Here is a 16284-nt window from a genome sequence, read left to right on the forward strand (position 1 = left end):
GTCCTCAGGGATCTAGCAGAAAAAAAAATCCTCTTTCATATGAAAGCCCTTCAAATACTTGAAGACAGTTATCATGTTTCCCCTAAGTCCTTTCTTCTCTGGGCTAAATATTCCCTCTTCCTTTAATAAATCTTTATATATTATGTTCTCCAAACACCCTCCTCCACTTTTTGTCCTTATTTGTAACATATCTAGCTTGTCTATGTCTTTCCTAAGATGTGGTAATGTAATACATAAGATTTAGTTCCATCAGGCCAGAATATAATAAGTCATCATCATCCTTCCTCTGGACACTATGATCTTATAATAGTATCACATATACTTGCCTTACTAATTTAGTCTTCTTGGAGAGATAAGGCTAATACATGAAAGTGGAAGCAATGACAGATAATATGCAATAAAGAACTAAATTGTATGATATAGATAATAAAGGCTAAATTCAGAGAAATGGGAGCCCAATGAGAATTAGAATAAGTTAGAAAAAGTGCATAGATGATGCTAGATTACAACTAGTTTTGAAAAAGTGGGGTTTGGATAAAGAGGGAGAAAATTCTAGAACAAGGAAAAAGATAATGAAAGGAAGCATTGTGATAATACCTGCAATGAAGTCAAAGACAGGGAAGGGTCCCATAAGTGAAAAAAAATATTTGTAACAGCAACTTCTATGATAGCAAAGAACTAGAAGATAGATACTCCTCAACAAGGAAGTAACTGATCATATCATGGCATATGAATGTAATAGAATATTATTGTACCATAGGAATTTAGAAAATCTTGAAATTTTTATGAATAGATGGAGAAAATGTGTCAGTACAACCACAACAGTTTACACATGACTATAACAAAGTAAAGAAAAACAGCATTTGAAAGACTTCAGGACTCTCCTCCATACAGTAACCAATAGTGAGTTCAGAAGACAGAGGATAAAACATATCTCCTATCACTTGGCAGAGATATGGTAGACTATAGTGGTAGAATGTGGAATGCTTGTCAGTCATGGTAAATATACATATATATATACATATATACAATGTATTGCTTGAATATACTTATCAAATACATGTGAGACTTTAAGTAGCAGGGGAAGAACTGAGGTCAGATTTTCATGGGGAAGTGAAAGTGATAGAAAAAAAGAAATGGACATATTATTTTTAAAAAATAAATAAAAAGGAACTAAGAAGTATATGATAGAGGGTTATGGGTGTGACCAGATGCTGGAAGGTCTCAGAAACCATTTAAAAAGTCCAGGGTGATTTAGCTGATGGAGCTTACAAACCATCCCCTATTAAGTAAAGACAGTCACCAAATAAACAGGTTTGGTTTTTTTTTATTGCCCCTTCAACTCAGATTCTATTTAATTCAGTTCGACAGGTGACATGAAGAAAAGAGTAACTGAAAAAAAATAACAATCTTCAAAAATATTTCTATACATGAAAATATTTTCTAATTCTACTTTGGGAACAATGTTTGACAAAGTATTTAGACAACAGAAAGTTTTTGCTGTGTTTTGTTTTGTTTTTTTCCATCCAGGTATTGTCTGCTAAACATAAACTTTTGGGGCAGAAGTTTTGTTTTATAGATGTACAATTTAATATAATTCTCATACTTGAGCTAATGATATGCATTTTTGGTGTTTGCCTTTCCACTCTGCTGGCCAGACACCTGGTCTTACGACTGATTATGTGTCAGGTCTTGAACATCATCCCAGTCACTGAGTGCATTGTGTTTAAAGGGAATTTTGCCACGACTTAAACAGCACACTAAGACTAGAATGCTAAGAGGAACCCAGTCTGAGCATGACCTCCATTAGAAAAAAATCCCCCCCACTAATTTAAGAAGCAGATTTGTCAGAGTGACTTCTTTCTAGGGGAGATTCTGCTGACTCGGCTGCCCAGCTTCATGGGGGAAGTGGTTCCCCAACATGCCCAACTCTATTTCCTGAACTTTACCATTCCTAGGTAATTACTATTCCAAAAGTATCTGCAACTATTTAAATTTTTCCTCAAGAAATGACAAAAATGCTTTCAAGTGAGACCCTGCAATAATAAAGCTGTTGCAGGTCCTTACAAGGAACGCTTTTTGGGGGGATTCTCTGCCATGCTTTATTTATTTTCATTACATGTCATGAACCACAATCTATTTTCATTGTACCCTCAGAACCAAATTTTCTGCCTGGTAGTGAGAACTTATGTCAACATGGTGGGAGAGGGCTCTACTGGTGATGAATTTCAAATGACTATTTCATAGCCTCCTGAGCAGCCTATAGTTTTACTGGGGCTTTGTTTTTTTCTCTCTATATACCATACCTCACACAGAAGTCTCATATGCACAGTAAAATGCTCATTAACAATGGAATCCAAAATTTCCAACCAGTACCAGATTGTCAAAACTACGTACATACTGTAATCATGAGAAACTCAGGAAGACAGATGTCAACTTGGAATTTGTTAACCGCTTTATTCAAACTCATCACTAGCTTATTTGTTTGTTCATGTCAAATAAAATAGCTTATGTTGGTGCTTTCCCCTACTGCTCTCTACTATGTAGACCCTTGGGAAACACTGAATGTTCAGAGGTGCTAAGGCATTTATTCTATATTGAAATAAAGAATATTTATTCAACTTTGTTTTATTTTACTGGTACTTCCTTCTGGGTTTATATTGAGGATTATATTAAATGGTGGGTCAGCTTGATACTAATTGAATGTGAATCATTTCTATTTTAAGAAGTCCTATGAAATTAAATGAAGTGACAAGGGAAAGTGACACTTTGGGACCATGCTGAAGGTTTGTTTTAATAGGCACTATTGAAGGGATCTCTCAGTCTTATGAGCCAGCCCCATGAAAGACTTGTAGCTAAGATATTCATCATACTCTTACAAAGAAGTATCTTTACTTCATCTTGACATCACCCACAATTTAGGAACCCCCAAAAGTATTCCCAGCAGTTTAATCTTCTCCTGTACACACCCCAGTGTGTGTCATAAAAGTGGTGATAACTCATGGAAAATCATAATGCTAGGAAAACAAAGATGATGAATGCCATCACTGCAAGGAGAAAGAACAGTTTCTGTTGGTTTTGAAATTCATCTCTCTACCTGTTTTGTGGGCAGATTTGAAAAGTTAAGAATTGTATGCTTCTAGACATTTATGGATATCCTTCAGTTTTGCAACTGGCCGCAAACCACATGGCCTTGAAACTTCAACTGTCATAGATTTGGCCAGACGATCCGTTCAGAAAATGTTTCAGACCATTGACGTCAACAAACGCTGTATGCTGGGGCTTTGGTTAGTTCTCTTGTAAAGAAGATTCTCCAATATATAGCTCACTCCTCTGTCATGGGAGACCAACACGTCACTCTTCCTGGACATGTGAAAAAGGAAAAATCTCATATTAATTTTCTACAAGACTGAACAGTATAACATTTCTTTGGAATTTTTAATTATGGGATAGAAAGCCATATGGTTTGGATGATACAAAGTAGAAGCTGGACAAAATGAATCTGAGGTCAATTAAAATGTACCCTTAAAAATTAGGCACAGAATTACTCTCAGTGTCCTAGCTATAAGTGTACCTTCTTTACTACTCTCTAGATGTATAATTCACCTTAGGCTTAGGCTCCAACCGTACATAAAACAAATATTTGTTGATTGTAAGGGTGCAAGAGAATACAACCTCTTTGAGGGCAAGTATTTCATTTTTGCTTTGCATCTCCAGCATCTATCAGAGAACCTGGCTGTTAGTAAATGCTTAATAAATGCTTAGTAATTGAAGAGGATCCAAAGTAGTCATCCTGGGTTACCAAATGTATTTGTCATTCTTCTTTATATAATGTGGCAATTTGATTTGAGTTACCTAGTTCGGGGTCTCAGAACTTTCTGTTCATGTCTCAGAATTTCCAATTAGCAAAACCTTATGATCTTAAAGTGCCATTTATATTATATTTATTTTTGGTTCCAAATCCTCTCCTTCCCTCCAACTTCTCCCCTACCCATCGAAAAGGACAAGAAACACAATTTTCATTACACGTATGAAGTCTTGTAAAACATATTTCCATACTTATATTGCAAAAGAAAAAAAGCAAGGAAAAGAAAATGAGATAAATCATGCTTGGACCTTCAATCTAGAGCTCATCAGGTCTACCTCTGGAGATGGATACCATATTTCATCGTGAATCCATTGGAACTCTCATGGTTCACCATATTGATCAAAGTTGCTAAGTCTTTCACATCTAACTGTTGTTACAACGCTGTTATTACTATATGCAACGTTCTAGCTCTGCTCACTTCACTTTGCCTACAATCATATATGCCTTCTTAGGTTTTTTTGAAATCATCCTCTATCATTCTTACATCACAATTCCATCATAATCACATGCCACAACTTATTCAGGCAATCCCCAACTGATGGATATCCTTTGAGTTTCCAATTCTTTGCTGCCACAAAAGGAATTGCTGTGTGGCACAGTGAATAAAACACCAGTCCTGTAATCAGGAAGACTCATCTCCCTGAGTTCAGATCTGGCCTCAGACACTTACTATAACTGCATGATCCTGGGCAAATCACTTAACCCTGTTTACCTCAGTTCCCTCATCTGTAAAAATGAACTGGAGAAAGAAATGGCAAACCACTCCAGTATCTTTTCCAAGAAACCCCCAAAAATAGGTCGCAAAGAATCAGATGTGACTGAAAAAAATGAAAAACAATAAGTATTTTTGTACATATGAATCCTTTTCCTCTCATCTCTTTTAGGGTACAGACTTAATAGGAGTATTATCAGGTTAAAGGGTATGCACAGTTTTATAGCCCTTTGGCCATAGTTCAGAATTGTTCTCCAGAATGGTTGTACTAGTTCACTACTCTACCAATAGTACGTATGTTTTCATATCAGCTCCAGTATTTGGCATTTTCCTTTTCTGCCATGTCAGTCAATCTGATAGATGTGAGGTAGTACCTCAAAGTAGTTTTAATTTGCATTTCTCTAATTATTACTAATTTAGAGCATTTTAATATGACTGTTGATAGTTTTGATTTCTTATTCTGAAAACTGGTTGTTCATATCCTTTGACTATCATTGAGAAATGATCTTTTCTCTATGGAATCAGTTCAGTTCTCTATATATTAGAGAAATAAGGCATTTATCAAAGAAACTTGATGTAAACATTTTTCACAGTTTTCTGCTTTCCTTTTAAAAGTTTTATAGTATTGCTTTTGTTTGTGCAATTTATTTTTTATTTTAATGTTATCAAAATCATCCACTTCACCTCCCATGATCCTCTCTGTCTTGTTTAGTTATAAATTCTTCCATTATCCATAGACCTGGCAGGTAATTTTTTCCATGCTTACTAATTTATTTATTTTAAATATATATTTCATTTTCCCCAATTACATATTATAATACTTTTAAAACATTTTTTAAAGTTTTCAGTTCCAATTTCTATCCCTCTCTCCTTCCCTTCTTTCCCCCCACCAATGGTAAGCAATCATATATAGGTTATACATTTGCGATCATGTAAAATATTTACATATTAATCATTTTGAACAAGAAAACTCAAATTAAAAAAAAATCCATGAAGTAACCTAATTTGCTCATAATATAATCTTCTATGTCTAAATAATGTATTCCATTTTGAACTTATCCTGGTATACAGTGTAAGATAGGTCTATACCTAGTTTCTATTAGACTTTTCAATTTTCCCAGTTTTAGCCAATAGTATTTTCATTTTTGTAAATCCTGAATCCAGTACATTATAAGAAATCCCCCAAAAAGCAAGTTTTAACAAGTTTATTGAGCAAATCAATCAATCAGCAAATTTTTTTTGAGAAGTATTATATTTTGTTAGTTATCTTTCTATGCACATATTCCTTCAAAGCATTCACAAATCTTGTTGGAAAGAAAAGACATAAGCACACCCACAAAGATAACAATATATGTCAGTTTGCGTTCATTTCTATCCTTTACTATTAATAATATTAATAAGGAACTTTCACATTCATAATAATATCTTCGTAACAACCCTCTGATATAGTGCAAGTATTGTTATCCATATTTTATGAATGAGGAAAAAAATTCTGAATGACCTGCTCAAGGTCATATAGTTAGCTTGGACAAAATCCAAATGTTCTCATTCTAGATCCAGTCATCTTCTTACTATATCATACTAAGTAAATGTTAAGTGACAATTAAGGTAGATCCATTTCCCAAAAATTCAGAGCAAGTAGGAGGTCTATAAGACACACGGGGTATTAAAACTTTGTTTCATCAAATCAAAGGGCATAAAGTAGATATGCGGAAGGGAATTTGATACAAGATTTACAGTCATTCTCAACAGAAGAAAGCTGTTAAGTAATTTCTTGTAATTAACTTGTTTAAGGAGATTTCTTAATTTAAATTTCTTATTTAAGGAGATGTTTTCTTTCATGAACTACAGTCTTCCTGTTTTCCTACATGAGGACAATGGAAAGAAAGAGGGAGAACAAAGATCCTAGAAATTGCAAATTATAGGTTTCAGTTCTAGGTCTTCCATGAATGTACTGTGTGACCATATGCTGAGGTTCTCTCTGGACCTGAGCTTTCTTATCTTTAAGACAAGGAGTTGTCTTTCCAAGCTCATTATGTGGTGCATTTTGTATTCTCTACCTCTCAGTTCATCTTGCCTTTTTGTTATTTCCTATATTCAGCATTTTTATATTATATATTCCTATATTTAGTGCTTTTATTATCTGCTATTTTACAGTTGAGGAAATTGAGACAGGCAGGTTAAAGTGACTTCCTCAAGATCACATACCTAGTAAGTGCCCGAGGCTAGATTTGAATTCAGGTCTTCCAGATTCCAAGGTAATCTATTAACTGCTTAGAAAGCCGTGGTAGTAACAGGAACTATTTGAACTTCTAAATATTTAAGCGATACCCAAAACAAATACAGGTCACCAGAAAGTTTAGTATCTTGTTAACATTATCTCACTTCCAAAGAATGCCTTCACTGGGTTGTTGACTAATGTGATAACAGTTAAGGGACAGTCAACATAAGAAGCTTTCTTTGGATAGGATTTCTGTGTCTTCTTCACAGCTTCTAAAGTTTTTTTTATTAACAGAATTCTATTTTCCCTCAGTCCCACTTCCTCACCACATTGGAAAACAAAAATTCCTTGTAACAAATATGTGTGTCGTACTTGACAACATTTTCTGATGCAATACAATAAATTCTTTGAATTTGCTTCCAGGAAAAGTCTGTCTTTATACACAAACATGAATGCTTTCTTTAGCTAAACAATGACTATGAATAATAACAATATTTACATAGCACTTCAAGGTTTGCAAAGTGTAAAACTATGTCATTCAAGGAAAATCTGTGAAAGCCAACTTATGTCCTTTTTTTTAATTGCTGATGATTAAAAAGGGAATTGGTATCAAGTTCTTCCATTGATAACTGGTCAAAAGATATTAGCAGGTGGTTTTCAGAGGAAGAAATTAAAGCTATCTATAGTCATATGAAAAAATCCTCTAAATCAGTATTGATTAGAGAAATGCAAATTAAAACAACTCTTGAGGTACCCCATCACACCTATCAGATTGACTAACAGAATAAAACAGGAAAATGATAAATGTTAGAGAAGATGGGGAAAATTGGAACACTAATGCATTGTTGGTAGAGTTGTGAACTGAACCAACCATTCCAGAGTGCAATTTGGAATTATGCCCAAAGGGCTATAAACTTGTGCATACCCTTTGACCCAACAATACCACTTCTAGGTCTGTATCCCAAAGAGATCCTAAAAATCACAAAAGGACTCATATGTACAAAAATATTTATAGCAGCTCTTTTTGTGGTGGCCAAGAACTGGAAATTGAAAGGATTCCCCATCAATTGGGGAATAGCTGAACAAGTTATGGTATGTGAATGTAATGGAATATTATTGTGCTATAAGAAATGATGAGCAGGAAGACTTCGGAAAAACCTGAACAGATTTATATGAATTGATGCTGAGTGCGGTAAGCAGAACCAGGACAACATTGTACACAGTAACCACCACATTGTGTGATGGCCAACTTTCATAGATTTCATAGAATCCATTGCTCTTCCCAGCAATGCAAGGTTCTAAGACAACTCCAAAAGGCTCATGATGGAAAATACTATCGATCTCTAGAGAAAGAACTAAAGAAAGAAGATCAAAGTATAATATTTGCTCTCTTTTTAGTTTGTTATTTTGTTTTGTTTCTTCTTTCTCGTGGTTCTTCCCATTGGTTCTAATACTTCTTTACAACATGACTAATGTGAAAATATGTTTAATATGAACATATATGTAGAGCCTATATCAAATTACACAATGTCTTGGAGAGGGAATAAGGAAGGGAAGGCAGAGGAGAACTGAAAACTCAGAAGCTTATATAAATGAATGTTGAAAACTAAAAATGAACAAATAAATTTTAAAAATTGGTGCAAAACCATCATAACCAGTATATGACAGGTATCCACTAATATCTATTCACTCACTCTTCTCTTTTCAGATCATCCCTTTTTCGTTTTTATTCTTTATTATTCTATCTTATCAACCTTTTGATTTTGGTAAGTTGCTTCAAATAGTTTTAGAGGTAGAGTCATAGTTGTGCATAGAATGTTGTGCTAGTAAGTACGAACCAGTGATAAGTTCTAAATACATGAATGAATGCTATATGTACTTTAATGAATCTGTGATCTCATAGATGGTGAAGATCATAACCCATGTGGAACTCAGCTTTGCACCTATTATTTGCATCTTCATATCAGTCCTATACAGGAGATCCTCCAACATTCTGGGGCTTTCTTCTATATCAATTGACATTATGTGGAACATACAAGTTGCTGTCTCTTATCTTTCAGTCTTGCTACATGACAGACCTTCCTACTTTTAAAATCATTCATGACTTTTATATTTTCCAGCACTTCTTACATGCAAAAATTTTTCAATTGTTAACATGCTGCATGTTATTTTTTATGGAAATGTTGTTTTATTCCATAATTTAAAAATAAAACAATTATCTTTTTAAAAGAAACTGTTGAAAAATAAGTGTCTTAATGGATAAGATTTCAGGTGAGGAAGAAGTGGGGTGCACAGAGCAGAAGGCAGGCTTTGTTTATTTTGCTACTAAGGGGAACTGAATTGCAACTAGAGTTGGAGTCTTTGAGCTTTCAGTGGTTAATTATATTATGCATTCACCAAATATTTATTGTTCCATTTTGTACTTTTTCCGAAACTCACTACATACGTGGCCTTAGACAAACTGCCCCACCTCCTTGGGTCATAGTTACAATATCTCTAAAACAGGTGGGTTCTTGAGATACCTTCCACCTCTACGTCTATGTTTCTGTGATCCTAAAGCACTGTGCTTACTGTTGGGCACAGAGTATAACACCAACGTGTATTATGATCATCTAATAATAACAACTCACATTTACTGTATGCAGGGCTGAAGGTTTCCTCCTAGAAAACCTGAAAGTTAAATGGTACAAGAATCATTATTTCAGGAATAAAATATGGCCCTGGCCATGAAGGTTCATACATTCTAATTAGAGAGAATTTACTTAAACTGTAATTGTACAGTTTGTTTTTCTAGAGTATGTTCCCTCACAAATTAGTTTGATTGGGATGATTTTGCAGATTATTGAATTTGTTGGTTTGCTGGATGTTTAAATATAGATACTCATATTACTGAATCTTCACTGTTATTGACTCTAATATGAGAAATATGGAGTTTGCTTCACTTCAATACTGGTTCCTCGTTGAAAATGGTTGTTGTTATTGTTATTTACATTAAAAACAGACATAGACTTTTTGTCTTACTGTGAGATTCATATGCCTTGAAAGTCTACAGGGTAAAGTTTTCCTGTGTGACTGCAAATCCTGCTTCATCAGCCCAAAGTGCTTAGTGCCTTTCTCTTGCCTTGCCTTCTTTTCTACTCCGATACCTAGAGTATATTGGTAGTGGAAAAATTTGGTGAGCTCTATGTGTGGTGGAACCCAGAAGAATTTTTACCTGTACAGTCAAACTTAGATCTCCCATCCCAGTAGATATCTACATAGGGTTCCAACTTCTATGAAAGAAGAAAACTGATTTTCTTTTATCTTTTCTTTATTAGCTCTGGGTTGAGTCAGGCCATTGCAACCACCAAGTCAAGACCTCCTATGAGCATTTTGTGCAATGATGCATGATGGTTACATTGTACAACCATATATTTGGGAGTGATTGCAATCTTCAGAACTACTGTAATTGGTAGGGCTGGGTCCTCAGGGAAGAATGTTAATTACTGGATTTTAAGAGTGGTTTCACATGGACTTTTTTGAAAACTTTAGTACAATGCACTAGGGAAGAAGCTCCAGGAGAAACTGCTTTAGTCACTGAAGTCATTCAACAGTTATCCAGAATTTGAGAAATGGACAGTGCCAAAAGCAGCCCAGTTCATTTGCTGGAGACAGTAAATTTTTAATGGGGGACAGGATAGGGGAAAATGAGGGGGAAATTTATCATGACAGATGATGAGGTATCAATGCGTTAATAACAGTTGTTTTGGAAAGCTTCAGAAAGAGCTGGCTACAGACCAGAGAATTGCAGCAATACCTCTACTTTTGACTCCCTGGAGTTTTTCTATCAAGCCATAGAAAATTCCTCACCCTGGAATCTCACTTTGATCCCTCTCATGTGGGATATTCTGCCCCATGATTTCTTCCTCTGATTGGTTGGTTCCTCCTAGCTAAGCAACATGCCTAGGAAAAATTTTGTGACTAGAGTAGGGTTTCATGCAGACTTTACAAGGAGGAAAACACAGTGGAGACCTATAATTCTGGAGTGGTGAAATTACCTTAGCTACTCCATACGTGTGCCTCACTACCAATATATTCTATGCATGGGAAGGGAAAGAAAGAGAAGAGAAGGGAAAGGAAGTGAAGGAAAGAAAAAGGAAGGAAAAGGAAAGGAAGAAGCATTAATTAAGCATCAACTATGTGCCAGGCACTGTGTTAAGTAACTTGTCCGAGGTCACAGCTATTAAGTGAGAAAAAGTCTTCCAAAGTATTTCAATGGGAGACTCTAATAGGACAATGTCAACAAATCCAAAAGCATAAGACAAAGAAGGTATCTGAAAAGCAGGTGAGGGGGAATATCTGAGTTTGGGGGAAGGCGTCTTTTAGGTATTGGGAAAGAGGAACATGATACCATAACTTGCACCTCCTCATTCAATTTGAGCCGTAACAGGTCCACTTAGGAAAGTGGACCTTGAGGGCAGGGATCATATCATGTTTTTTGCTGTACCTCCAGCATCTCCTAGGTGCAGTATGTAGTATATAGTAGGTACTTTACAAGAGCATGTTGACTGATATTACTTGCCGAGGATGGGTCTTCCTTCTGTTAACATGATTTCAACACATGACCTGGAAAAAAATACTTGAGATAATCAGGGCTTCCGAACTTTCTTGATTTTATCTCTGTCTGCCTTCCTAATAGAGTGGCAGGCAACATCTTTGTTCCTGTTCTTCTCGGCAGGTAATGGAATGGAAGACACTATTTTTTGATTCATGTTCAATATGTCTCTTTCCTTCAACTCTTTCTCCTCTTTGCCTCCTTCACTAACCCCCACCCCCACCCCATCATTCTAGCCATGTGGTTTCCCAGTGCTGAAAGTACATATTTTGGTATTGTACAGGAAGCCCTGTGTAGTCTCTTGGTCTTCCCTTATCCTGTGACAGCTGCAAGGGGTCCTGGGTGCTGTCTCACATAAAAGGAGAAAAAGTTTCCTGATAACTTACTTTCATTGACCCTATAGGTGGCATAATGAAAGCAGACTTCCATCTTTAAGCGGTAATAGTATGGGCTGGTCTTTCCCCTCTTTAGAATCATGATAACCACACTAAACCACTCTCATATGGCAGCTAGAGTTGAGGAACTCAGGCAAATGAGTTTATGCCTCAGCCCCTAACTACCTTTTCACTTTGCGCATCCTTTCCTAAGTAGGAGACAGCATCTACCTTGCAACAGATATATTTCATTTTGGCGGTGACTTTGTAAGTTTGGGAGGACCAGAAGTCCATTAAATTCAGCTGACTGGATACATGAGGAGGTTCTTAATCTGTGAAGATAGCCGCTAGCAGAAGGATGACTCACCAGAAGTTGTTTCAGTACAGAGCTGAAATGAAATAGGAACACCACTCCTATTCAGTGGGCCCACAGACTGCTTTATATTCTGATGAGATTTAACCGTCAGCCTCACTGGACAGATTATAACATTGTCTACAAGATACTGAATCCTATTTTAGGTTCTGTTCTTGTATGCTGGAGTCTTTTCTTTTCTTGTACAGAAAATAAATACCAGCCATGTATATGATTCATGTTATACTTTGAATATCTTTCTACTTTTTTCTTTGAAGAGACCTCAACATGAGCCAAGAAAACCTGATTCTTGAATGATTTGTCTCTGGAGTGCTGGGATAAAAGTTTAACAAGGTAAAGAAAAGGAACTCTAATTTCCTTCTCATTAAAGACCAGACCTCTCCAGGACAGAAACCAGGCAGACTGAATGCCAGGGCCTAGTGTACATGGGTCCCTTAGTGAAGAAGGAGATTGTATGGTGCCTAAGGCCTTTAGATTTAACAGTGATTCATTTATGTTAGAAGTAACACTATACAAATCCATTCACCTTTGAGGCCCCACTTCTCATCAATAAAAGTAATAACACTAACACCATGTTTTCATGAGGATCAAATGAAATATAAAAGTACTTGGTGACTAGAAAATTGTCATTATTACCATATTTTAAGTTTTCTAGTTGTTTCCTGGGCCAAATTCCTCCTCCCTAATGAAGTAAGCTTTTTGAGGGCATAGACTGCTTTATTCCCGTAGGATCCCCAGTGTTCCCCCTGATGCCAAGCTGAACTGATTAGACTGTCTGTACATTTCCACAAAAGTCATGTTCCCCAGTCACTACACAGCCAATTCTATTTCTGTTGCCTTTAAATCTGTGAGGGAAGAGTAATAGGAACACATTAACACTGGCTCATACAACTCACATTGCACAATTTTACTACCCCACCACACAAGAAACTTGAGAATTAGTTGGCTTGTCAGTAAAATAAGAGTCTACCATTAGTTATCTCTAGTTGCTTCCCATTCTAAAATTCCAAGATCCTCTGATTAAAGTATAATTATTGAGACCTGATAAGACTTGCCTCTTGAACAATGGTTGGATTTTCCCCTTCACATTTAAATCACACTTAATGTCCACTGATGTCAAGGAAAGTAAGGAGAGTGTTTTTCTTTCAGATAACACCTTTTGTCTGTTATTCATATGTACAAGACAAGAACTTTCAACCTTGGTAAATGGCAGACTAAGAGAACCAGGCCACCCTTTTCTAGATCACAAGGTGACAATTGCCAGGGGAAATTAAGAAACTTTTTTCTTACTCCTGAATCTGGATTTGGAAGAATTTTCTCCTGTCTTTACCTGGCAAACATATCATAACTCAAGAATGACATCTTGAAAATGACTTTTATCCTTTATTTTAGTTATCAACCACTAAGTCGTCTTACCTGCTCATACAATGGAATTTTTTTTTTAAAGTATTCCAGGCATTATAAAGTACAAAAACAAAACAAAACAAAACCTCTTCACAGGAGACCTAAACTTAAGCTTTGCCAACAAAATTGTTGCCTTTAAGGGGAGAACTACACTCAAAATTCCTCATGATCTAAAGTCCCATGAGCTTCATCAACTTTGCAAAGTCACTATTTTTTGAAGTTTTGTCCTTCTCAATGTGAATGCTGCTGCTGCACAGTAAAGGTGAGACTTCTTATAATCCAGGGACATGGGAAATGGCTCAAACTAATGCAGCATCTGGTTATAATAATTAGCTCATTTTAATCTTAAGAGAAATGTATTATCCCTTCAGGTCCAGATGGTTTCTTCCTCTGCTGCTTTAGGGAGCTTATATTAAACAAAAAATTAGAAGTACAATCACAATCACTCCGAGCCCCCAGTTAGGAAAATTCTTCATGTTTAGGCAGAGGACTGGCTCTCCGCCATAATTTACATTTGTATTTATGTGTGGGTAACTCTTGGCCTCTTTGTGGTTGAGGAAAATGAAGGTTGCTAGAAATGTTTAGGTAGAGTATTTTGCAGTATCCATTAATAGCAGATGGGTAGGATAGACAGTGGCTAGAGAACTGGGCCTGGAATCAGGAAGACCTGAGTTTAAATCCAGCCTCAGAGACTTTATGACCTGTGTGACCTTGGACAAATCATTTAAGCACTAACTGCCTCAGTGTCCTCAACCGTATAATGGAGATAATAAGAGCGCCTGCTTTTCAGGATGGTTGTAAGGATAAAATGAATAATAATTGTAGAGTGTTTCACACAGTGCTTGGTACATAGTACGATATAAATGCTGGTGCATTGTTGATGTTGCTTTAGCAAGGAATGAAAGTTAGAGAAAGAGTAGATGTTAGAGAAAGAGTAGATGTTAGAGAAAGAGTAGAGACGTTTCCTTAGAAGTCCTTTCAGTTCTTAAGGTGGTGGGCATAGGGGGTGGCAGCAATGAGAACTTTCTGCTTTGAAATCCCTTCAAAGCTGTGACTCTCCTTGACCTTTCCCTCTCTACCACAACTCAGTCCTAATTTCTCTTTCTCTTGTTTCACCAGTCCTCCTGGACAGCCAATTCTTTCCAATTTAGCTCCATATATTCCCACTCCACCTGGTCCCTCAAAAATATCTCTACAATTCTTAGATAGTTCACTGTTTTATGCAGTTGTCTTGTCTATATAGAGATGGTCATACCTGTGATCTTGTCATCTTCCACTCCACAGAGTTCATGAACTCTGAAACTCTTTTATCTGAGCAAAATCTGTATCATTTAATATTTCCTTCTGTCCTGCAGCCCAGAACCCTGTTCTTTATCCTTACTATAATCTCTAATTCCTCCAGTCCTCAGGTTCTCCCCATCCCCACCAAGAACATCACATAGTTACAGACTCCCCTCTTCCCTTTCTTAATGGCTTCTGTAGTTTTATACTAAACCCTTTATCTTTTGCCACCTTATCAGGCTTTTCAAAAAATTAATAATTTAGTTTTAGTTTTCATCATTCATTTCCACAAGATTTTGAGTTCCAAATTTTCTCCCCATCTCTTCTTTTCCCCCCACCCAATCACCCTTTTCTCAATATTTTCTCTCGGGTTTTGTGACACTATTCTCTCCCAGTTCTCCTATCTATCCACTTCCTGTCAGTCTCATCTAGGTCATACTCACTGACAGTGGGGGGGTACCCCAAGTTCTGTTTGAGGCCTCTTGTATTCTCCTTCTATGATATTTCACTTGGCAATCTCATAGGCTCACATGGTTTCATTATTATTACGTCTATGCAGATAACTCTCACATCAAATTATCTAGCCTTAACCTCTCTCCTGACTTCAGTCTCCCACCTCGAAAAGTCTAGTAGAAGTTTTGAGATCCATGTCCTATAGACATCTTAAACTCAACATGCCCAAAATGGAACTCATTTTTTATTTTTCCTCTAAAATTCTTCATTTTTCCAAACATCCCTGTAATTGTCACCATCAAACTCTCAGTCCTCCAGTCTCACAAGCTAGGGGTCATCCTTGACTCCTCATTCTTATTCACCCCACATAAAATCTCTTATCATATACAGTTGATTCTGCCTTCACAGTTGCTTTCTTGTGCACCTCCTTCTCCCCTCTAATACAACTATATTCCAGTAGAGGCTCTCATTTCCTCATAAGTGGACCATTATAATAGCCTTCTGGTTGGTTTCTCTGTGTCATGTCTCTCCCTACTCCAATTCACTGTCCATTCAGCTGTCAAAGTGACATTCCTAAAGCACAAGACTGACCATGTCACATCCCCTTCAATAAACTCCAGTGATTTCCTGTTACTGCAATGAGCAATTATAAAATTCTGTTTGTCTTTTAAAACCCTTCTCAGTTTAACCCCCTTCTTCCACCTTTTGAGTTTTCTTATACTTTACTTTCTTCTACATACTCTCTAATAGCACAGCATTGTACCCCTTGCTATCCCTTACATAAGATACTCCATTTCCTGATTTTATTACTTTTCTCCAGCTGCCCTAAAATCCTAGAATTTTTTCCCTCCTCATTTCTATGTCCTGATTTTCCCAGGTGCAGTGAATGAATTTGGCATCTTCAATGTCTGATCAAAGTCAAAGCATTCCTTGAGTTCTTTTGGTAAAGACAAAACTGCAGACTAGAAGAGCAGTGGCCACACCTCTACTAGGATAACATGGCA

General features: G+C 36.5%; 2 long non-coding RNA genes across 2 annotated transcripts in view; one reads left to right on the forward strand and one right to left on the reverse strand.

The window, feature by feature from the left end:
- The window catches only part of LOC140520482 (uncharacterized), an 84509-nt gene that overhangs the window by 31268 nt on the left and 36957 nt on the right, over nucleotides 1-16284 (forward strand). The gene's annotated exons all lie outside the window — the stretch shown is intronic.
- LOC140527771 (uncharacterized) lies at nucleotides 1312-4503 on the reverse strand. The gene is made up of 2 exons (XR_011974918.1): nucleotides 4117-4503; nucleotides 1312-3363 (listed from the first exon to the last, which is right to left on the reverse strand). It is a non-coding gene; the product is annotated as an uncharacterized lncRNA (long non-coding RNA).

This window comes from Notamacropus eugenii, chromosome 1 (assembly GCF_028372415.1).
Source record: "Notamacropus eugenii isolate mMacEug1 chromosome 1, mMacEug1.pri_v2, whole genome shotgun sequence".
NCBI lineage: Eukaryota > Metazoa > Chordata > Mammalia > Diprotodontia > Macropodidae > Notamacropus > Notamacropus eugenii.